The sequence below is a fragment of the Meles meles genome, chromosome 19 (genome assembly GCF_922984935.1).
Source record: "Meles meles chromosome 19, mMelMel3.1 paternal haplotype, whole genome shotgun sequence".
Classification (NCBI taxonomy): Eukaryota; Metazoa; Chordata; class Mammalia; order Carnivora; family Mustelidae; genus Meles; species Meles meles.
This window is the reverse complement of record NC_060084.1, coordinates 55,186,201-55,209,506: the sequence shown is the minus strand read 5'-3', so window position 1 is coordinate 55,209,506 and position 23,306 is coordinate 55,186,201. Positions and strand designations below refer to the sequence as shown.

The 23,306-nt window shown below is 41.2% G+C and overlaps 1 protein-coding gene and 1 pseudogene across 1 annotated transcript in view; one reads left to right on the top strand and one right to left on the bottom strand.

The window, feature by feature from the left end:
* The window catches only part of LOC123931367 (putative protein ZNF720), an 867,309-nt gene that overhangs the window by 357,612 nt on the left and 486,391 nt on the right, over nt 1–23,306 (bottom strand). The window lies entirely within an intron of this gene.
* Nucleotides 7,708–8,255, top strand: LOC123931362 (annotated as a pseudogene).

The following is a 23,306-nucleotide window of genomic DNA, read 5'->3' as shown; positions in this document are numbered from 1 at the left end:
AGGACAAGTGTAGGAAGACAACTTCATATTTTATGGTGAGAAGCCAGTCCACATTTTCTAGAATGGGTAAAATAAAGAAAAAAGATAAAACACCAGATTTCAATGAGAATGTGGATGAATTAGAATTCTCATATTGCTGATGAGAGGGTAAAAAGTAGATTCACTTTGCAAAACTGTGTGGTACTTATGAAAATTTATTTATTTATTCATTTTCTATTCTATTTTTATAGTTTTTCTATTTATTTATTTATTTATCTACCAAAGATACCCTAAAAGATCTGATCAGTGGAGAAGGCTTTGATCTAAATGTGCTCACAATCATCGACTTGGTTCCTGTTCTGTGCCTGGTCACCTCTCCAAATGCTTCCCCATAGGCTCAATTGTGGCTTTTGAAAGATGATTTTCACCTGAGCCCTCCCTCTCTGGTTCTATCAATTGGTTTGGGTGAAAACAACAGTGTTGTGTTAATTGTGGGCTCCAGGTGATACTCAATGAGGCCAGGTGATCCTGAGTTAAGCGCTAGGGCTTGCTGTTATTTTTTGAGAGTTGAGAGCAGGCTTTGGCTCAAGGAGAGGTCAGAGGGACTCTCCTACAAGAGTCGGGGTGGGTCATGTCCATGCAGCACACAGTTCCTATGCTGTAGCTGAATTTGTGGGCATCTCTGGAAGGGGAGGCTCCCTGAGAGCAGGGAAGGAAAAGTCAGGGATTGGTCTTCAAGTAGGAGCTACTGACAAAATGGACGAGGAAGCTAAGACTTCTCTGCATTTCATGGTTCCGTCTTCAGGTGAGCAGTTTATACGTGGAGAGGATCTATTGGTATCTTTAAGGGCTTTTTTTTTTCGTGATATTCCCGTGATTTCTCCACATATACCTTGTGAGAAAGAAATCTAGAGAAGAAGGGGAAAGAAGAAATGGCTAGTTCTCAGGTAAGCCTTGTGTCCCAAGTCAGAGTCATGTTTTTCTCCTGAAATTCCTTGCATTAGAAATTGCAAATGTGGGTGTCTGGGTGGCTCAGTGAGTTAAGCCTCTGTCTTCGGCTCAGGTCATGATCTCAGGGTCCTGGAATCAGGTCCCACATCAGGCTCTCTGCTCGGTGGGGAGCCGGCTTTCTCCTCTCTTGCTCTCTCTGCCTGCCTGCCTCTCTGCCTACTTGTGATCTCTGTCAAATAAATAAATAAAACTTAAAAAAAAAAAGACTTAGGGGGTGCCTGGGTGGCTCAGTGGGTTAAGCTGCTGCCTTCGGCTCAGGTCATGATCTCGGGGTCCTGGGATCGAGTCCCACATCAGGCTCTCTGCTCGGCAGGGAGCCTGCTTCCTCCTCTCTCTCTCTGCCTGCCTCTCTGCCTGCTTATGATCTCTCTCTGTCAAATAAATAAATAAAATATTTTAAAAAAAAGACTTAAAAAAAAGAAGAAATTGCAAATGTCAAGTCCCTGGGTGGCTCAATTGTTAGGCGGCTGCCTTGGGCTCAGGTCCTTATCCCAGGGTCCTGGGATCAAGCCATGTGTCGGGCTCCCTGCTCAGTAGGAAGCCTGCTTCTCCTTCTCCCACTCTCCCAGCTTGTGTTCCCCTCTCTTGCTGTCTCTCTGTCAAATAAATGAATGAATCTTAAAAAAAAGAAAGAAAGAAAGAAAGAAATTGCAAATGTTGATTCCTCTAGCTTTTAAGTTTCCGCATCACATTTTCACCTATTTATAAAACCTTTCCAGAAATGACACTCAGGGTTAGGTCTTTAGAACACTTCTCACCTATATCCCAGATCCTTCTCTTCCACATCTCCAGCTGGGTTTCCAGTCGGGCCATTAGTGTTTGTCACTGAATTAAAGTCCTGAGAGTGTTGAAAATACTCCTCGGTGATGGATCCACAGGGGAAAGTGGTGAATCCAGGTTTCCTATTGCTGCCAAGGTCTGTTCCTGGGATCTTGGTGAAGGAAAACACCATCTAGGTCCCACCTGGATACTTTACCAGCTCTCTCTAGGCCAGAAGTAAAAAAACACACAAATACCCATGATGGATATGAGGTCCAGAATAACTCACAACGTTTTCGGACTGCAAATAGGTGTAAGTGTGAGTCTTGTTCTTGAGAATGTGGAAAAGATGTTCTATTTAAAATATGATGGGGGGGCACCTGGGTGGCTCAGTGGGTTAAAAAAAAATATATGAGAGGGGACGCCGGCGTGGCTCAGTCATTAATCATCTGCCTTCAGCTCAGGTCATGATCCTAGGGTCCTGGGATGGATCCCTGTGTCGGGCTCCCTGCTCAGTGAGAAGTCTGCATCTCCCTCTCCCCCTCCCCCAGCTTCTGTTCCCTCTCTTGCTGTCTCTCTCTCTGTGTCAAATAAATAAATAAAATCTTCTAAAAAATTATGATACAGGGGCATCTGGGTGGCTCAGTTGGTTAGGTTTTAAACTCTTGATTTCTGATCAGGTTGTCATCTTAGGGTCCTAGAATGGAGCCCCATTTCTGGCTCTGCACTCAGAGGTGAGACTGTGAGATTCTTTCTCCCTTTCCCCTGCCCCTCCCCTCCTCTCTCTAAATATAAATAAATCTCTAAATAAAAATAAAAGTTAAAATTTAAAAAAAAACTTCCCCAGTAGCCTTTCTGAAAGAGTTCCACTCCCAATATATTTCAGGAAAACCAATGGATGCCTCTTTCCATGGCAGTGGATTGGGTAGATATGCAGGATATACTTTTAAGCTCTTGGGGTTTCCTATGCTCATGGTCTACAGATGTGACAGAAAACCACTGCATGTGCAGCATCTCCCTGTATCAGTTGTAGGTGGGGGAGCTGCCAAGTGAAATTAGGGTGATGAAGAAGTTAATGGTTTTTGCTGTGTCATGAGCCATAACATACTTTGTACTTTGCTAGGAGCTTCCTGTCTTTTTTTCTTCTTTTTTTAATCTATTTATTTATAAAAGATTTTATTTATTTATTAGACAGACAGAGATCACAAGTAGGCAGAGAGGCAGGCAGAGAGAGAGAGGGAAGCAGGCTCCCTGCTGAGCAGAGAGCCTGATTCGGGCTCGATCCCAGGACCCCGGGATCATGACCTGAGCTGAAGGCAGAGGCTTAACCCACTGAGCCACCCAGGTGCCCCATTTATTTATTTATTTTTAGTGTTCCAAGATTCATTGTTTATGCACCACACTTAGTGCTCCATGTAATTTGTGCCCTCCTTAATACCCACAACCAGATTCACCCATCCCTCCTCCCCGACCCCCTGCCAAAACCCTCTGTTTGTTTCTCAGAGTCCAGTCTCTCATGGTTCATCTCCCCCTCCCATTTCTCCCAACTCCCTTCTCCTTTCCATCTCCCAATGTCCTCTGTGTTATTCCTTATGCTTCACAAGTAAGTGAAACCATATAATGAACTCTCTCTGCTTGATTTATTTCACTGAGCATAATCCCCTCCAGTCCTGTTCATGTTGATACAAAAGTTGGGTATTCATCCTTTCTGATGGACGCATAATACTCCATAGTGTATATGGATCACATCTTCCTTATCCACTCGTCCGTTGAAGAGCATCTTGGTTGTCTCCACAGTTTGGCGACTGTGCCATTGCTGCTATGAACATTGGGGTACAGATGGCCCTTCTTTTCACTACATCTGCATCTCTGGGGTAAATACCCAGTAGAGCAATTGCATGGTCATAGGGTAGCTATTTTTTTTTTTTTTTAGATTTTATTTATTTATTTGACAGAGATCACAAGTAGGCAGAGAGGCAGGCAGAGAGAGGAAGGGAAGCAGGCTCCCTGCTGAGCAGAGAGCACAATGCGGGGCTCAATCCCAGGACCCTGGGATCATGACCTGAGCCAAAGGCAGAGGCTTTAACCCACTGAACCACCCAGGTGCCCCAGGGTAGCTATATTTTTAATTGCTTAAGGAGCTTCCTGTCTTCTGCTTGGTTTGGAAAATTGTGAATGGCCAGCTTGTTACATTATAAAATGTGTGTAATCTTGGAATTTTTATAGTCCTTGAGATTGTCTATGGACTTTATTTAAAACAAAATAGATATTTATGGGTCTGTTTCTACTCTTATTCACTTGTTTTTAGATTTGATTTTATATATATGTGAATTCGTATGGTATTCGTCTTTCTTTGACTTATTTCAAATAGCATAATACCTTCTGGGTCTATCCACACTGCCACAAATGTCAAGAAACAATGAAAAAAGCAGAAAGTGACTCATAAAGACCATGAGTAACCTGCTGGTTACCAGAGTGGAATGGAGAAAGATGTGGGCAAAATGAGGAAATGGGAATGGGAAATACAGGCTTCCAGTTATGGCATTAATAAGTCCTGGGGGGGGGGGGGGGGTGGCGGCACCTGGGTGGCTCAGTGGGTTAAAGCCTCTGCCTTCGGCTCAGGTCATGATCTCAGGGTCCTGGGATCGAGCCCCACATCGGACTCTCTGCTCTGTGGGGAGCCTGCTTCCTCCTCTCTCTCTCTGCCTGCCTCTCTGCCTACTTGTGATCTCTCTCTGTGTCAAATAAATAAAGTCTTAAAAAAAAAAAAAAAGACTTACTTTTTGAAATACATTCAAGGTTATAGGACACGAGAGCAATCTGTCTTAATTTCATAAAAATACTTTATTTTCACAATTGGAATTGTTATGATTTGCTTTTTTTTTTTTTTGTAAACAGTATCATGGCAGTGGTGATTCTTTCTATATGTTTCATGCCATTGATACCAGTTTGTTTTGTTACAGCTAATGTTAAATTTGTTGACTTGATTCAGGGTTTATTCTGAATAAACCCTGAAAAATAAATTTATTCTGAATAAATCTGCTGGATACTCCCAGACAATGAGAGCTCTAACCTTTGTTTACTGGAGATCCTGGCCTTTGCAAATAAAAGTTCTAAATTAGTCATGGACCTGTAAGTTTCCATTTTATTCTGTACAATGTCACAAGTATCCTCTCCTTTATTGCTTTTCTTTTTAATTTTCAGCAAAAGGAAACAAGTATAATTACTCTATATTTACATGTTAAAAATCTGTAGTGTAACTCACCAGGAATGACAAATGATGTGTTGTTTTTTTTTTTTTAACATGTAATGTATTATTTGCTTTAGGGCTACAGGTCTGTGAATCATCAGTCCTACACAATTCAGAGCACTCACCATAGAACATACCTCCCAATATCCACCACCCAGCCACCCTATACCTTCCCCCACCCTGTTCCCCAGCAACCTTCAGTTTGTTTCCTGAGATTGAGAGTCTCTAATGGTTTGTCTTCCTCCAGTCCCATCTTGCCCTCCCTACCCCTCACAGCACCCCCCCCCCACAATTCCTCATATCAGAGAGATCATGTGATAATTGGCTTTCTCTGACTGACTTACTTCACTTAGCATAATACCCTCTAGGTCCAACCACAACATTGCAAATGGCAAGATTTCTGGTTTTTTAATGGCTGCATAATATTCCATTATACACCCATCCCCCCCCCCCCCACCACCACCACATCTTCTTTATCCATTCATATGTCGATGGACAGCTCAGCTCCTTCCACAGTTTGGCTATTGTGGCCATTGCTGCTACAAACATTTGGATACATGTGCCCCTTCAGATCACTACATTTGATTCTTTAGGGTAAATACCTAGTAGTTTGATTGCTGGGTTGTAGGGTAGCTCTATTTTAGATTTTTTGAGGAACCTCTGTACTGTTTTCCAGGGTGGCAGCACCAGCTTGCATTCCCACCAACACTGTAGGAGGGTTCCCCTTTCTCCACATCCTCACCAAGATCTGTCGTTTCCTGACTTGTTAATTTTAGCCATTCTGACTGGTGTGAGGTGGTATCTCACTGTGGTTTTGATTTGTATTTCCCTGATACCAAGTGATGTGGAGCACTTTTTCACATGCCTGTTGGCCATTTGGATGTCTTCTTTGCAGAAATGTCTGTTCATGTCTTCTGCCCATTTCTTGATTGGATTATATATTCTTTGGGTGTTGAGTTTGATAAGTTCTTCATAGATTTTGGATATTAATCCTTTATCTGATATGTCATTTGCAAATATCTTCTCCCATTCTGTCAGCTGTATTTTGGTTTTATTGACTATTTCCTTTGGTGTGCAAAAGCTTTTGATCTTGATGAAGTCCCAATAGTTCATTTTTGCCCTTGCTTCCCTTGCCTTTGGTGGTGTTTCTAGGAAGAAATTGCTGCAGTTGAGGTTGAAGACGTTGCTGCCTGTGTTCTCCTCAAGGATTTTGATGGATTCCTGTCTCACACTGAGGTCTTTTATACATTTTGAGTCTGTTTTTGTGTATGGTGTAAGGAAATGGTCCAGTTTCATTCTTCTGCATGTGGCTGTACAATTTTCCCAACACTGTTTGTTGAAGAGACCGTCTTTTTTCCAGTGGACATTCTTTCCTGCTTTGTTGAAGATTAGTCCACCATAGAGTTGAAAGTCATTTCTGGGATCTCTATTCTGTTCCACTGATCTATGTGTCTCTTTTTGTGCCAGTACCATACTGTTCTGATGATTCCAGATTTGTAATAGAGCTTAAAGTCTGAAATTGTGGTGCCGCCAACTTTGGTTTTCTTTTTCAACATTTCTCTGGCTATTCAGGGTCTTTTCTGGTTCCATATAAATTTTAGGATTATTTGTTCCATTTCTTTGAAAAAAAGTTGATGACATTTTAATAAGGATTGCATTAAATGTGTAGATGGCTCTAGGTAGCATAGACATTTTCACAGTATTTGTTCTTCCAATCCATGAGCATGGAATGTTTTTCCATTTCTTTGTGTTTTCCTCAGTTTCTTTCATGAGTACTTTATAGTTTTCTGAGTACAAATTCTTTGCCTCTTTGGTTAGGTTTATTCCTAGGTATCTTATGGTTTGGGGTGCAACTGTAAATGGAATCAACTCCTTAATTTCTCTTTTGTCTGTCTTGCTGTTGGTGTATAGAAATGCAACTGATTTCTTTGTATTGCTTTTATATCCTGACACAATCCTGAATTCCTATATGAGTTCTAGCAGTTTTGGAGTGGAGTCTGGAATGTATACACAGCATTATTTTTATGATACCGCAAGTTCTCCTTTGTGCAACAGTTAAAACATGTAATACAGTTTATTTTGTAAAACTGCTTTACATATTTGTATTACTTTAGTATTCAATAGAGAAACGTTATTTTGAGTATCATTTAGGGCTTTGAGCATGTTCTTATTAAGAGCTTCCATACACAAAACATTCTCCAGTCTCAAAGAGGGAACAAAGTCTGGGTGGTCATACCAATGAGACACAGAACATGACCATCATTGTTTTAAATTTGGAAGGTTGGTTGGGTTGGAAATGGTATTAATAATGTGTCCATGCATCCAGCCAAAACCCAGAGTACAGTAGCCTATCCAGCCTGGGGGAAGCCATGGCCACAAGTTAGAGTCACATAGACATTTGGTCCCAGCCAGGAATCAGCCATTTGATACTGGTCCTCCTTTAAGTGCAGTCAGGATTATTGACTTTGAAGGGCCATCCTGTGAATCTGGGTAATAATTTCAGGTCCATATTCGATTGGGGAGTTATAGCTTGATAATAATCCCCCTTTTCTTCAAATTGCTCCATGGGCACAGAGGACTAGGAAGACATGTTTGGAGTCAATATAAATATTACTTTTGCTTCTCCGCTCTCTCCCCCTTCTCCCCAAGTGCTGCTCTGGCTGCACCACGCTTGCTCAGAGCTCCCGGCTCTTGCTAAGATAGTGCCGCCGCCGTCTCTCTTCAGCCGTTGTCATGATCATCTACCAGGACCTCATCAGCCATGGTCAGTAGGACAGAGGGTAACGTTGATGACTCGCTCATTGGTGGAAATGCCTCCGCTGAAGGCCCGTAGGGCGAGGGTACCAAAAGCGTAGTCATCACTGGTGTTGATATTGTCATGAACCAGCACTTGCAGGAAACCAGCTTCACAAAAGAAGCCTACAAGAAGTACATCAAAGATTATATGAAATCCATCAAAGGCAAACTTGAAGAACAGAGGCCACAAAGAATAAAGCCTTTTATGACATGGGCTGCAGAACAAATCAAGCACATCCTTGCTAATTTCAAAAACGACCAGTTTTTTATTGGTGAAAACATGAATCCAGATGGCATGATTGCTCTGCTGGACTACCGTGAGGATGTGTGACCCTATATATGATTTTCTTTAAGGATGGTTTAGAGATGGAGAAATGTTAATGCATCTGGCCATTACTTTGGATGTATCACCTGTTGTTGTAACTGGCTGCTGCTCTTCATCCACACAACACCAAGACTTAGACAAATGGGACTGATGTCATCTTGAGCTCTTCATTTATTTTGACCCTGATTTATTTGGAGTGGAGGCATTGTTTTTAAGAGAAAAACATGTCATGTAGGTTGTCTAAAAATAAAATGCATTTAAACTAAAAAAAATATTAATTTTTAAGGCTTTTGCTATTTGTAAAGCACAGGTGGGTATTATTAACTTTGCTTTTGGGGGACACATACTTGCTGGCAGGGCTTTATCCTTAACAGTCTAAGTTAAGACTGACTATAGCATACCCAGGTTTTCTTACCCCCTTTTCCATGAAACTGCTGACTTTGGTAAATCCACTGTCATTTGCATTTTTAATAGAGGCATCTTTTATATCTAGATGACAAAAATAAACAAGATCAGTAACTTCTGAGCAGTTATGCTCCATAGAAGTTAACAATGGTCAGGTCTAGGCATAAGGGTAGCTGGGCTTTAAGTTTGACAGGTTTAAGTATTATTTTAGGCATATGTATAGCATTACCTGGTATTTAATAAGTCAGTTTCCCATCATCCACTGGTGGCTTTTGGCTGTGAAGTTCTTACAGTCAGGGATTGTCCCATAGTGAGCTTTGAGGCTCCTCCTACCAGGAGGGCTGTTATATGCTTGGCTGTTTGTTTGCAATTTTACCCCAACAGGGATGGCTTCTAAGATAAATACGACTATGAGAGATGAAACCATTAAGCAGCCCTTTTTGTTTAAGGTCCAGCCTTCACAATATCCTAATTACAAGGAATCACTGGCAAGTGGGAGAAACTTTTAAGAGATAAGGGCATCCCCAAGTACATTATCCAGTCATAAAAAAGGGAGATAATGGATGACCCTACTTAAGTCCATAGTTAACCCATGGAGTGGTGTAAGTGCTGGCTTTTAAGGAGGGATTGGAGGGATTTTGTCATCCCAGCCCCACAACCTTGGTCAAGAAGCTAGCTGAGTTCTACTTTTGTTGGGGAATTCATCCCATTTTCCAGTTTTTAAAATACTCATATGCCCGTGGAGTCCTGTTATTTCCACAGAATAAAAAGCATGAATATTATATGTGAGCTATTGTGTAGAAATAAAAAACTATTTCTCTTAAGTTTACCTCGAGTTGTCTAGCTTCGGCAAACATTTAAGGACAATCCAAACTAGGATGTAACATCCACAAAGGTGGGTTACTGAAACATAATTTTTCTCTTGAAAATTACCCTCATTTCCAGAGATAGCCAAATCAAGACTAATCTGTTTGCAAAACAATTCCAATTTTAACAAACTTGGCCTAATGATTTACAAAAGCTCAGCAAGAATAATGATCATATATAGAGATTTTTAAAAATTTGCTTTGCAGTAAGTTTTTCTACGGAACCTCTAGGTGGAATTTTTAGCAGACTCTTCTGGCCAGAAGCCGCGCCCAGTACTTACCATCAGACGTGTGCAGTACCTGCAGATATGAGTGACTTTCTTATCAGAAGGTCCCCAAAGTATCCTGATGTTCCTGTACATGCCAGGAAGTGACATTCTTTACTTACCTGGTGAGACTGCTGGGAACTCTGTATGCAAGGTTATCAGCTCAACTTTTCCAAGGGAATTTATGGCTCCAGGGTTCATAAAGTCAACCTTAGTTCCTTAAAGCTGTCTGGTCATATATGAGTCTATGCATGTCTTTCTCAAATATGACATTCCCATCAAAGCCTTGGTAAAATAACCAACATTTCCAATGGTGTCCTGTTACAAGGAGAAGAGATTCTTACTGAACTTCTGGAAATGACTAGGATTGCCATGGAAGAAAGAATACTTACTGAGACCTTTGTAATTTCAGAAGGTTTAGGTAGAGGGAAAAGTTTACTGCTTCAATTTGTTTTATTCTTTCTATATATCACTGATGTCTTAATGATGTGCTTTTGGAATACAGGCAAGGCTCAGTGGGGTGGGGTCCAGAGCCAACGATGACCAAGAAAGAATTCTTGAGACATCGTTGGTGCAAAATGGTTTATTAAAGCACAGGGACAGGACATGTGGGCAGAAGCAGCAGTTCTTGTGAAGCAGATCTTGTGAAGGGTGGCTGATTCTTTACTATGGGGTTGGGGGAGGTAAGGAAAAAGGGAGGTTTTGGAAAGAATTTTCATACGCTAAAGAAGGCTCACAGGATACCAGAGTCCTTGCCCCAGTTAAGGTTGTTTTCCCCTTTTCAGTAAGACATTAACAAGAATATAGTTGGGAACTTCCTGGAGGAACATTACACTCTGCCCAGCTTCAAGTATCTGTCAGTGGACTGCAGATTATAAGGACATTTAATTGTATCTACATTTCCTTCTGGAAGCTAGGTTATTAATAGAAATGCTTTGTTCTTGTAGATTGCTAAGACATTTGTGAACCAAGGAAGACTCATGTCTTTCAGGATTGTGACCTCCGTAAGCTTAACTATTTGTTTTTCCTTTCCTTAGCTTTACGGCAGTCAGGAGTGTATGAGGAATATCACATATACCCCATGGGCGGGGTGGGGTTGTGGGTGTCATTTTCTGCTTTGGCCTCAGCTTGTCTTCTGTTCCCTCATTATTAAGAGAAAGTTTTCTTAGTTTGGAAGACTAAATATTAGAGAACCAGCAATGTTTCAACCAAGAGTTTACAAAACTATAATCTTTTAGTTCATTTAGTCCCATGTTACTATTCTTGTTTAGTCTGAATGATGTGGGAAACAGGCAGAAGAAAAGTTATTAAATTAAAATTAAATTTATTAAATTTAATTTCCTTACTACCTAGAGCCCACTGACAAGTCCTTGAAACAGGCAGAGTGACATTCTTCTAGGGACTCAACTGCCTCCACCTTAATACTTTGCAAAGGGCAAAAGGCAATCCTAGCCTGACCTTCCCTCACCCCAACCAGGATCCTGTAAGTCTACTTTAACATATAAAAATTCCTTTGGAAACTTCCTTTATTTCTAAACCCTCCAAGATACACAGTGGCAATCATCCCCAAGCATATGGCCCACCGATATATATTGAAGTGTCTCATGAGTAAGGTTCTATTAGATGGAACCTTACAGCTAGCCCCTCAAGGTCCTGGAAATTTTTTTTAAAGGAAGAACAGACCAACAATTCAAGAAAATTTTCTTTTGAACAAAGAATTTCAATCTTATACCACTGTGCTTTTAAAATCGTTTTTTTTTTTTTTTTTTAAATATTCTATCCTGAACATACCCAAAATTCCTCTCTAAAGATTTCCCTTCACTGTTACAGAACCTGGACTGGGTCCTGATGGAAGAACCAAGTGGCACTTGGAGACCTTGTAGGATGGGAGGTTCTTTTAACATGGGCAGGCTCAGAGGACAGTGTTCACCAAAGTTCTGAGCCCTGAGCATGAGCAGGGAGGGGAATTTATACCCTTCTACTTCCTCATACTTGGTACTTTTGACACATGTGTGAGAGAGAGTAGGGAAGAAGAAGCTAGAAGGGCTTTGGGACAGGGACTGGAATTCCCTTGTTGGTTTGGTCAGCCATCTTAGACTACAGTTTTTCCTTTATCGTCACAACCTATTACAACTTTCTTCTACATTCAGATTTTGTCCCAAGCCATTTTTTTCCCCCAAATAACCATCTTATTTCAGATAAAATTACCTTTTTAGCCTTCAAAAAAATGTATTCCCATTCCTTTTATCTTTCTTATATATCTCCTACTTTTCTACATACAGAGTGTCTTCCCTTAGTTCCATCAGTTTCAGTTGTACTTAGCAACTTTTGCACTCCTAGAAACCTTAGTCTCCAGTAACAACTAAGTAGTAACCAACTGTCAACTGTCACACCAGAATTCTTTAGATAGCAAATCTGTGAATCAGTTAAGCATGAAGCATGTTTACCCACAGACTCAAATAACAGCCTGGTTTTTCCAGTAAGTGAACAAAAGCACAAACCTATGTCCAATCCTCAAGGCTTTAGCACTTTATCCTATTTGAAAAGACCAAGATGTCCAATGAATTTAATCCCATTTATCATCCAAGCAAAAGTTTGAAGTTTCAGGTTACCAAAAACTTTGATGAAAGCTATCTTAACAATTTCCTATGAAAACTTTGAGACAAGACAACCATTACACGTGTTTATTGCTAACAAACTGCAACAGAGATAACATGGCTTATCTGACCTTCAGTAATCTTCAACAGAATAAAAGTTTCCCGTTTACTGCTGATAAGTTAGAAGACAGGTCTATCTTAATTAAACCAACAAACTTGGTTTAGTTTTTTTGTTGTTGTTTTTTTTTTTAAACTTAAGTACTGAACTGTGTTCTACCTGGGTCCATCCCATTTTCAATTTTTATCTGAGACCGGTGGGGAAATCTGGAGTGGGAAGTATTAAGTCCAGGGGTGCTCTTTTGGCTCCTTGACAAGGAGGGTAGGAGAAGCCAATGGTGCAGAAGGCAATGAGGATGGTTATTCAGAAGTTCTTCAGGTCTCACCCCAGGTAGTACAGAAACAGGAAGAAGTAAAGGGGGAGACAGAAGAGGCAAAGTGCTGCCAGAAGACAGAGAAAGGGTCCCCAGTTCTAGAGGTCATTAAATCCAACAGAGGAGCTGTCACCATGTTTTCCCACAAACCAGGGGGAATAGGCAGTCTGTGTCAGGCCAGAGAAGACAGGGAATTTCCCTCAAAACAAAGGGAGAGCCAAGCCAGCACTGTTTGCTTAGTGTTGAGTATAACATCTGACTCTGCCTGACCAGGGAGCTTGAACAGTCAATCTAGGCAGTCTCAGAGGCTAGCTGATGGTACTGCCCACAACAGAGAATGTCCTTTAGTCCTGACAAATCTGAATATCACCTCTGGCCCCACCTAAACCACAGAGCTAGCAGCATAGTTTTGGAGAACACATGGGGGACCACAGTGTCAATGGACATATATGTGGCAGTCTGTAATCTTAGAATATGAAATTACATCCAAGATGATTGTGGGGGACCTGGGCAGCTCAGTGGTTAGTATATCCTTTGGGTCAGGTCATGATCCTATGGTCCTGGGATTGAGCCCTGCATTGGGCTCTCTGCTCAGTAGGGAGTCTGTTTCTCCCTCTCCCTTACCCCTACTCCCCAGTTTGCTGGTGCTTGCTCTAATAAATAAAACAAAATCTTAAAAAAAAAAAAAAAGATGACAAATGTTTTAAACCAGAAGTTGCCATGTCCCTGGGATATCTCTAGAAGAAATGAAAAAATAGTTGGCTACCTTCAGATGACTGAGAATAAAACCTCTCAAACTTGCCTTCATTCCATTTCAGTAAAGGAAGAAATACACATACAAGAGAAATTCTGCAGAAGTCACATGAAAAACTAGACCAGACAGATCATTCCAGTTACCAAATGAACACAATTATTTGTTTTCCAAGTTTCAACATTCACATTCAAATAGAGAGGACTCAGCATGAAACATGACTTGTGGATTATCTTTTCATGAAAAATAAAATCCAAAATATTCACTAGTATCTGACACATTCCTCTACATAAAATGTACAATGTATGTCCCACAATTACTAATGCTTTATCTACTGTAATGTATTTAATGTTCCTTTGATTCTATATGTTAATACTAATACTATTGTCCTTTGTGGACAGAAAGGATTTAGATGAAGGTTTAGTGGGCCTCTCCACATTGGGAGAGTCAGTGTTTCAATATGGATACCCTAAAAATCAACATGGGGAACCCAGGTCAAATGCCCTTCCAGAATGTGACCTGTGTTTGGATTCTCTTTCCTCTTGGACACTCAATGGCTCACCCAGAAGTCTTCACACAGAACTTCCATGAACTGAGACTTCAAACTGAAAATTCCAGGCTACATGAGACACATGTAGCCTGAGTGGCTTTCTGGCTGACTACTGAGAACCAGAGACAGAAGTCAGGTGTCCGAGGTAAACACACAGGAAATTCCCAGGAATGAGTTCACTTTCACACCTGCAGAAGCAAGACTATACACCTGCATATCTGACATTTTGTATAGCTACTACCTTGCCTGAAGAACACAACTATAAATGTGTCCCCAGACATTGGTTCTCAACATCTTCCCTAGACAGGCACTAGAGATTATGTAAGAAAGGCAAGTTGGGGGAGAGGGGTTGTACCCCAGGACTACTGACATGGGAATATGGGGATAGGCACAACAATCCAATATTTACAGATCCTCCAGGTGATTCTCACTCAGGCTAAGTTCGACAACCTCTACAGGAACTAAGTCACAGGTCAATTCTGAGTTATCCACACAGAAGTCACTCTTAGAAGCCCTCTATGCTTGTGGCCTTTTTACCATTGTGACACACAAATATGACATACACAACACACATTTTCTTTATTTATAAGTGCATCAGACTCTAACAAAGTCTGTCTTGGCTTCCTCCTCTTCCATCTCTCTCTTCTCCCTATCCTCCTTGAGTTGCTGAGATCACCCCAAATACACTTTAGTTCACTTTCCTGAATGGAAGCAATCCAAATTTATGTTAATTAGAATAGAGGTGCCTGGGTGGCTCTATTGGTTAAGCAGGCACTCGGTTTCCGCTAAGGTCATCATCTCAGAGTTCTGGGGACAAGCCCCAAATAGGGCTTTCAGCTCAGCCAGTAGTATGCTTCAGGATTCTCTTTGCACCTACTCACTTGCTCTGCTCTAAAATAAGCCTTTGGGGCATCTGGGTGGCTCAGTGGGTTAATGCCTCTGCTTTTGGCTCAGATCATGATCCCAGGGTCCTGGAATCGAGTCCCGCTTCGGGCTCTCTGCTTCAGCGGGGAGTCTGCTTCTCCCTTTCTCTCTCTGCCTGCCTCTCTGCCTACTTGTGATCTCTGTCAAATAAATAAATAAATAAATCTTAAAAAAAAGGTGGGGCTCCTGTGTGCTCTGTTGGTTCACCATCCAACTCTAAGTTTCAACTTAAGTCAGGACCCAAGGGTTGTGAATATAATCACAATGCCTGGGGGTGGACAATACCAGAGAGCAGAAATGGAAAAATCAGGATACCCGAGGGTATCTAACAGATTTTATAAGACCTGAGTGTCTACCTACTCGCTGTATATGTAACAGAAAACATACATTATCTTTTCTATATGTACACATCAACCTTTTCATTATATAGCTGACCACAAAACAAAGGGTACTGAAAAATGAACTATCTTCAATTGATGCAATGTTAAATATGACTGTAACATGCTAACCAAGTCTTCTTTTCTCTCAGGTTGGGAGGAGTAGAGGGACAGCATGGGCTGTGAAACAACCTAGGGAAAGCTAGCCCCAAAACTGGGTAGGCTGTTTAAAGCAGAAATGATCCCTATGACAGGTGACAGGTGACCTGCTTCTCAATCAATGCCTTGCACATAGTTCAGAGCACAGGACTAGATTCATCATGGGGTTGAGTGGAAGTTCCTGCCAACCTCAGGTCAGCTTTCTTGGAAGGTCACCCATCTATACTAGAAGAGATCTGTGTTGGGGTTATATTCCTGGGATACCAATGCTCTGTGGAACTACAACACACACCTTGCTGGTTCTAACTAGTTGCACCCAGAAGCCTTTCTTCATCTTCAGCATCTACTCAGTCATGTGATATCTTCAAACTATGCACACAATACTTAAATCTTCCAATACCCCCCCCCCCCCCCCCACACACACACATCACTCCATGAATCTGAGCCTGGAAAAGTACAGTTATCTCTGTCATCCAACAGCAACTGGTCCTCAGGAGCACCAGGGAATTCTCAATCATGAGAAAAACACCTGACTTCCCAGAAAAACACCACAATTCCCAAGAACACATCTCTGTCGCATGTGCTCATCATGAGTAGCTTCCTAAGGCCCTGCAGTGACCAAAGAACTTCCTCACATTTCAAGAGTTCTCCATATTCGATTTTCATAGGATTTAACTTCCTCTCAAACTGTGTCATCATGTTTTATCGCTCCTCCCAACTCTCGAAGTGCTAAGTGCCTAAATTAATCCTATTCCCATTGATGGCATTTTCCTATGCTTCCAATGAAGTGGTGACAACACTGTATTTAAATCTCAGTTATGGCCTCAAATTATCTTGTTACCAACTTTTTACCATTGATTTGGAAAATTCCAAGCTACTCCTAAGGACCTGCAAGGGCCTGCGAGGTTTAGATAGGAGGGGAAGAGCAGGGACAGTGGACTTTCCAGAACACAGGAATGAAGATCAGTTTTGATACCTACATCATTGGAATGGAGATGAAGAAACAAAAGACCTGAGAGGATTCAGAAGGAAAACAAGTAATGTCTGGCCACTTGTGTGGTTCAGTGGGTTAAGCCTCTGCCTTTGCCTCAGGTCATGATCTCAGGGTCCTGGGATCAAGCCCTGCATCGGGCTCTCTGCTCAGTGGGGAGCCTCGCTCTATGCCTGCCTCTCTGCCTACTTGTGATCTCACTCTCTGTCAAATAAATAAATAAAATCTTAAAAAAAAAGAAAACAAGTAAAACTTATCTTTCTAGATTCAGAGTCAACAGTGTAGGCTTGGACAGGCCACTCTCCAATGAAGACTTCATGCCAGTGATTTGGCTTAAACATGTTTCATCTCTTACCTTGGGAGGCATCATCACTACTAATAGAGGATGGATTTTTTTCCTGAGGTATAATATCTACTCAGCAACAGAATACACATTCTTCTTGTGTACATATGGAACATTCTCCAGAATAGTTCACATACTGGGTCAAAATAGGATCTTGGGGGTGCCTGGGTGGCTCAGTGGGTTAAAGCCTCTGCCTTCGGCTCAGGTCATGATCCCAGGGTCCTGGGATCCAGCCCCACATGGGGCTTTCTGCTCTGCAGGGAGCCTGCTTCCTCCTCTCTCTCTGCCTGCCTCTCTGCCTAGTTGCGATTTCTCTCTGTCAAATAAATAAAGTATTAAAAAAAATAGGATCTTGAATGGTACAGAAAAAAATGGGATTATTCCCTGCATTTTTCAGGCCACATTGCTTAATTTTTAATTTTTTTTTTAGATTTTTATTTATTTGACAGACAGAGATCACAAGTAGGCAGATAGGCAGGCAGAGAGAGAGAGAGGGGAAAGCAGTCTCCCCACTGAGCAGAGAGCTCCATGAGGGACTCAATTCCAGGACTATGAGATCAAGACCTGAGCCGAAGTCAGAGGCTTTAAACCACTGAGCCGCCCAGGTGCTCCAGGCCACATTGCTTTAAAATTGAACTCAGTGACAAGAAAATTTGCAAGGAAAGAAAATAAATGGAGGTTAAGGAGAATCCTACTAAAGAATGAATGGGTTAACCAGGAAATTAAAGAAGAATTTTGAAAACTACATGGAAACAAATGAAAATGAAAGCATGACTGTTTAGGGCACGTGGGATGCACCAAGGGCACCCCTGAGAGGGAAGTATTGAGCAATACAGGCCTTTCTCAAGAAAAAGACAAATCTCAAATACATTAATCTAACCTTCCATCTAAAGGAACTGGAAAAATAACAATGACCAGCAAATAAAGCCTAAATCCGGAAGAAGAAGAGAAGTAAAGATCTGAGCACAAATCAATTAAATAGAAATAAAAAACAAACCCACAGTAGAACAGATCAACAAATCTAAGAACTGCATCTTTGAAGGAATTATTGTTAATTGATAAACCCCTAGCAGACTTAACGAGAAAGAGCAGAGGACCCAAATAAAATCATGAATGAAAAATGAGAGATCATAACCAACATTGAAGAAATAGCAACAACTATAAAATAATATTGTGAGTAATAATATACCAACAAATTAAGAAACCTAGAAGAAAAATGGATGTATTCCTTGAAAACTCTACCTACCGGGGCGCCTGGGTGGCTCAGCGGGTTAAAGCCTCTGCCTTCAGCTCAGGTCATGATCCCAGGGTCCTGGGATCGAGCCCCGCATCGGGCTCTCTGCTTGGCGGGGAGCCTGCTTCCTCCTCTCTCTCTCTCTCTCTCTCTCTCTCTTTCTCTCTCTCTCTCTCTGCCTGCCTCTCTGCCTGCTTGTGGTCTCTATCTGTCAAATAAATGAATCTTGAAAAAAAAAAAAAAAGAAAAAAAAAGAAAACTCTACCTACCAAAACTGAAGCAGGAAGAAATAGAAACCCGGATAGACCCATAACCAGCAAAGAAGTTGAAGCAGTAGTCAACCATCTCCCAACAAAAAAGAGTCCAGGGCTGGATGGCTTCACGGTGGAACTCTATCAAACAATTCAAGGAGAATTAATACCTATTCTTCTGAAACTGTTTTAAAAAGTAGACGTGGGTGGCACCTGGGTGTCTCAGTGGGTCATAGTCTCTGCCTTCGGCTCAGGTCATGATCCCAGGGTCCTGGGATGGAGCTCCGCATCAGGCTCTCTGCTCAGCGGGGAGCCTGCTTCTCCCTCTCTCTGTGCCTGCCTCTCTGCCTACTTGTGATATCTCTGTCAAATAAATAAATAAAATCTTAAAAAAAAAGTAGACATGGAAGGAAAACTTAGGAACTCATTCTATGACATTACCCTGATTCCACAACCAGAAAAAAGACCCCACTGAAAAGGAGAATTACAAATCAATATCCCTGACAAACATGGATGCAAAAACTCTCACCTAGGGTGCCTGGGTGGCTCAGTGGGTTAAGCCTCTGCCTTTGACCCAGGTCATGATCTCAGAGTCCTGGGATTTAGTACCACATTGGGCTCTCTGCTCTGCAGAGAGCCTGCTTCTGCCTCTCTCTATCTGCCTGCCTCTCTGCCTACTTGAGATCTCTATCAAATAAATAAATAATCTTAAAAAAAAGGAAAAAACTTCCCATCAAGATGCCTTGTAATTAACCTATGAAAAAATCAAATGTGAAAAGAGAATTTTGAGACAATTTGAAAAAAGCAATTCCTCTTTATACAAGAGAGCTCCTATAAGTAGTGGGATTCTCAGTAGACCTGGTAGGAAGAACTGTATGGGACAGTGTATTCAAGCACTGAAAGATCAAAATATCCACCAAGAATACTCTATCAGGGAAAATTATTTTCCATGAAGGTAGAAATGAAGACTTTCTCACATAGAAACCCCTGTACATTTACCAGTAGTCCTGTCCTACAAGAAATATTAAAGGAAGTACTTCTCGTTGAAATAACAGGATTCTAAACAGAAACTAAAACCATAAGAAAACATAAAGCTCTCAACTAAATATAAATATTTCTAAAATTATAGAAACCCACAGTGTTGTAATAAGGTAGCACAGGTTGCTTTTATTTCTACCTCAAAATATTTTAAAAATCAAAGCATAATAAAAAAAAAAAATCAAAGCATAAGACATAAATATAGGTAATAAAGCACATAATATAGGGGCGCCTGGGTGGCTCAGCGGGTTAAAGCCTCTGCCTTCGGCTCAGGTCATGATCCCAGGGTCCTGGGATCGAGCCCCGCATCGGGCTCTCTGCTTGGCTGGGAGCCTGCTTCCTCCTCTCTCTCTCTCTGCCTGCCTTTCTGCCTACTTGCCTACTTGTAATCTCTATCTGTCAAATAAATAAATCTTAAAAAAAAAAAAAAAGCACATAATATAAAAGATAGAATTTGTGATCAGAAATAAGGTGTGTGCAGGAATGCAGATAAGTAGAATAATTTTGGATGCAGTTGAGACTATCAGTTTATTTTTTTTTTAAGATTTTATTTATTTATTTATTTGACAGACAGAGATCACAAGGAGGCAGAGAGGCAGGCACAGAGAGAGGAGGGGAAGCAGGCTCCCTGCTTCACAGAGAGCCCAATGTGGGGCTCGATCCCAGGACCCTGGGATCATGACCTGAGCTGAAGGCAGAGGCTTTAACCCACTGAGCTGCCCAGGCACCCCGAGACTGTCAGTTTAAAATGTTTTTTTATACCTTTCAGTTTCACTGTGAAAGCACAATGAAAATACATACAGAAGACACAAAAGTCCAGGAGAATGGTACCAAAACATGTCATGGGTATAACACTGCAAGTAAGGATAAAATATACCTGAACTTTAGACACAGGTAGGAAGTGTGTTTTGTTTTGTTTTGTTTTTAAGATTTTATTTATTTAATTGACAGACAGAGATCACAACCAGGCAGAGAGGCAGGCAGAGACAGAGAGAGAGGAGCAAGCAGGCTCCCTGTGGAGCAGAGAGCCCAATGTGGAGCTGTATCCCAGGACCCTGGGATCATGACCTGAGCCCGAAGGCAAAGGCTTTAACCCACAGAGCCACCCAGGTGCCCCAGGAAGTGTTTCAAAATTACTTTTCAAAAGTGTCTCTCATGAGAGGACAATAAAAATCCACCAGTAAATAGATGATGAAATTATTTCTAGAATGACCACTAACCAATGAAAGAAATACACGAGATGAGTCACAAAGTATGTATGGGTGATACTGATACAGACAAATACATAAGGTTCTTGGCAAAGGGCATAAAGTGGATTCATATTTGAGTAAACACACATTGTCTTCAAATCTACACTTAAAAATTGTTATCCTATATCAAGACACACAGTTAATAAGGAAACCAGAAGTAACTAATGTTCTGGAGTCCCAGACAAAAGGAAGTGCATGATTATGGAATTGCAAAGCCAGAGTAAGACCAAATTGAACCCAAATTTCTACATTAAAAAACATGATTTAGTAAGAAAACTACCATATAAATATAAATTTAAACTGTGACTGTGTATGTAAGAAAAACAAGCATTTGAATTACTGACAGGCCTTCACTGACAAATTTTAAGTTCATTAAAATTCAACAAAAAAAGGTCTAATGATAATTTTACAAATAAGCACTTAAAAGTCTTGAAAAAAAAGTATCGTTATTAATATATTCTTCCTTTTATCTGAATGTAAGATATAACTCATTCCTTTTTTTTCTTAAAACCAAGCAAATTAAATCCTTTCATTTCTATTTTTTAAAATACTTTATTTTTTTTTTAAGATTTTCTTTATTTATTTGACAGACAGAGATCACAAGTAGGCAGAGGGGGAGGAAGGGGGTGGGGGGGGGGTAGCAGGCCCCCTGCTGAGCAGAGAGACTGAAGTGGCCCTGAGATCATTACCCCAGCGGAAGGCAGAGGCTTTAACCCACTGAGCCACCCAGTTGCCCCTAAAATATTTTATTTTTTTGACAGAGCCCACAAGCAGGGATGGGGTGGGACCAGAGGGAGTGGGAGAAGCAGGCTTCCCGCTGAGCAGGATTCAGACCTGGAGCTCAATCCCAGAAACCTTAGATCATGATAGGAGGTAAAGGCAGATGCTTAATTAATTGAGTCACCCAGACACCTTAATCTGTTCGTTTCTTTGTTTTTTTTTAAACTTTTTTTTTTTTAAGATTTTATTTATTTATTTGACAGAGAGAGATCACAAGTAGGCAAAGAGGCAGGCAGAGAGAGTGAGAGGGAAGCAGGCTCCCTGCAGAGCAGAGAGCCGGACGCGGGACTCGATCCAGGACCCTGAGATCATGACCTGAGCGGAAGGCAGCGACTTAAACCACTGAGCCACCCAGGCGCCCCAATCTGTTCGTTTCAAAATAAACACCACAATGTGTAAAATATCCTGACAACTTCATAAAACATAAATATTTGGGATGAAATTCAGATACATTCTGAGGAAAGTAGAAGAAAAGTACATGTTTAATTTTTAGTGAAGTAAAAAAATTTATGAACAAAAGTTTTTCCTTAAATATGGGGATTTTACTAATTACTTCACTTCTTATAAAGCACATGCCTATGTCCCATCAGAGCTTTTGATCTAAAAAAAAAAGAGGACTCTTATATACAACTATTTAGAAAATGAAGACACATAGGAAAAAGTCACAGGAGCTTCATATAAGACAGAATTATGAACTGATGCAATTTTTAATAAGGTAGCAATTGAGACTTTATTAAAGGCAACAAATTCTGAGATCCAAGTGTTCTAGATCCCGTGTGGCATTCATTTAGGTAGGAATTCTATGTTATTTCAACACTGAGGAATGGAACAGAGTGGAAATTTCTGTATAAGTTAATATCAAAAAAACAACTTTTTAAAAAAGACCTTATTTATTTGAGAGAGAGATAGTGAGAGAGGGAACACAAGCAGGGGGACTGGGAGAGGGAGAAGCAAGCCTCCCACCGAGGAACAGGGAGCCTGATGTGGGGCTTGATCCCAGGACTCTGGGATCATGACCTGAGCCAAAGACAGACACCCAACCACTGAGCCACCCAGGCACCCCAAAAAAAACTTCTGAAGGGAAAGAAAGCATTAGATTTTCTCATTTCAGGGAAGTGCTTTGTTATCTGATGAAGTTACTGAGTCTCAGTTTTGTAGAGTTCAGATTATAGCCTCCATAACATTGGAAAGCATAAACCAGAAAACATGTGGTATCTGTCTCCACTGTTCCTGGATTTCTGCACTAAACTCCAATATGTCAACCATGGCCTGACACATTTCTCAGAGGAGGGAAAACACAACTTGCTATCGACTAAACAGAGTTCCTTAGAAATAGGGAGATTTCTGCAGGGCCCTCAAAGCAATGGAAAAACTCTCAGATTATGGAGGCCTTCCCATTCAAAGAGGAGTCTCCTGGCCCTCCCTAAGAATGTGATGGACCATGACTGGCGCTGAAGGAAAATCCTTAGAGAATGAGAGACCAAGAATGTTGGATGGCATCTGCCCCTCTGTAAGAAAGAGAGAAATAACACTATGCTTCTAAACTAATTTCTATTCAGACAGCTACTGGAACCACAGTTTAAGGTCTATCATCTTCCTTTGCATTTGGACCTCCCCTCTGTCACCCGCCTCATTCATTCCCACCTACCCAGATGGAGGGATACAGTATCCTTTCTCATCACATCCCTAGGTTCCTTCTTTGGTTCCAAAAAGGAGACCAAGTCTGGCTTTGACACAATGAGACCTATTTATTAGAAAAAAAGGAAAGGTGGGGCCCCTGGGTGGCTCAGTTGGTTAAGCCACTGCCTTCAGCTCAGGTTATGATCTTGTAGTCCCAGATTGAGTCCGGCATCAGGAATCCCTGCTCAGTGGGGAGTCTGCTTCTCCCTCTGACCTCCCCACCCCCTTGAGCTTTCTCTCTTTCTTAAAGAAAGAAAATAAAATAAAAGAAAGGAAAGGAGTACTGCTGGAGA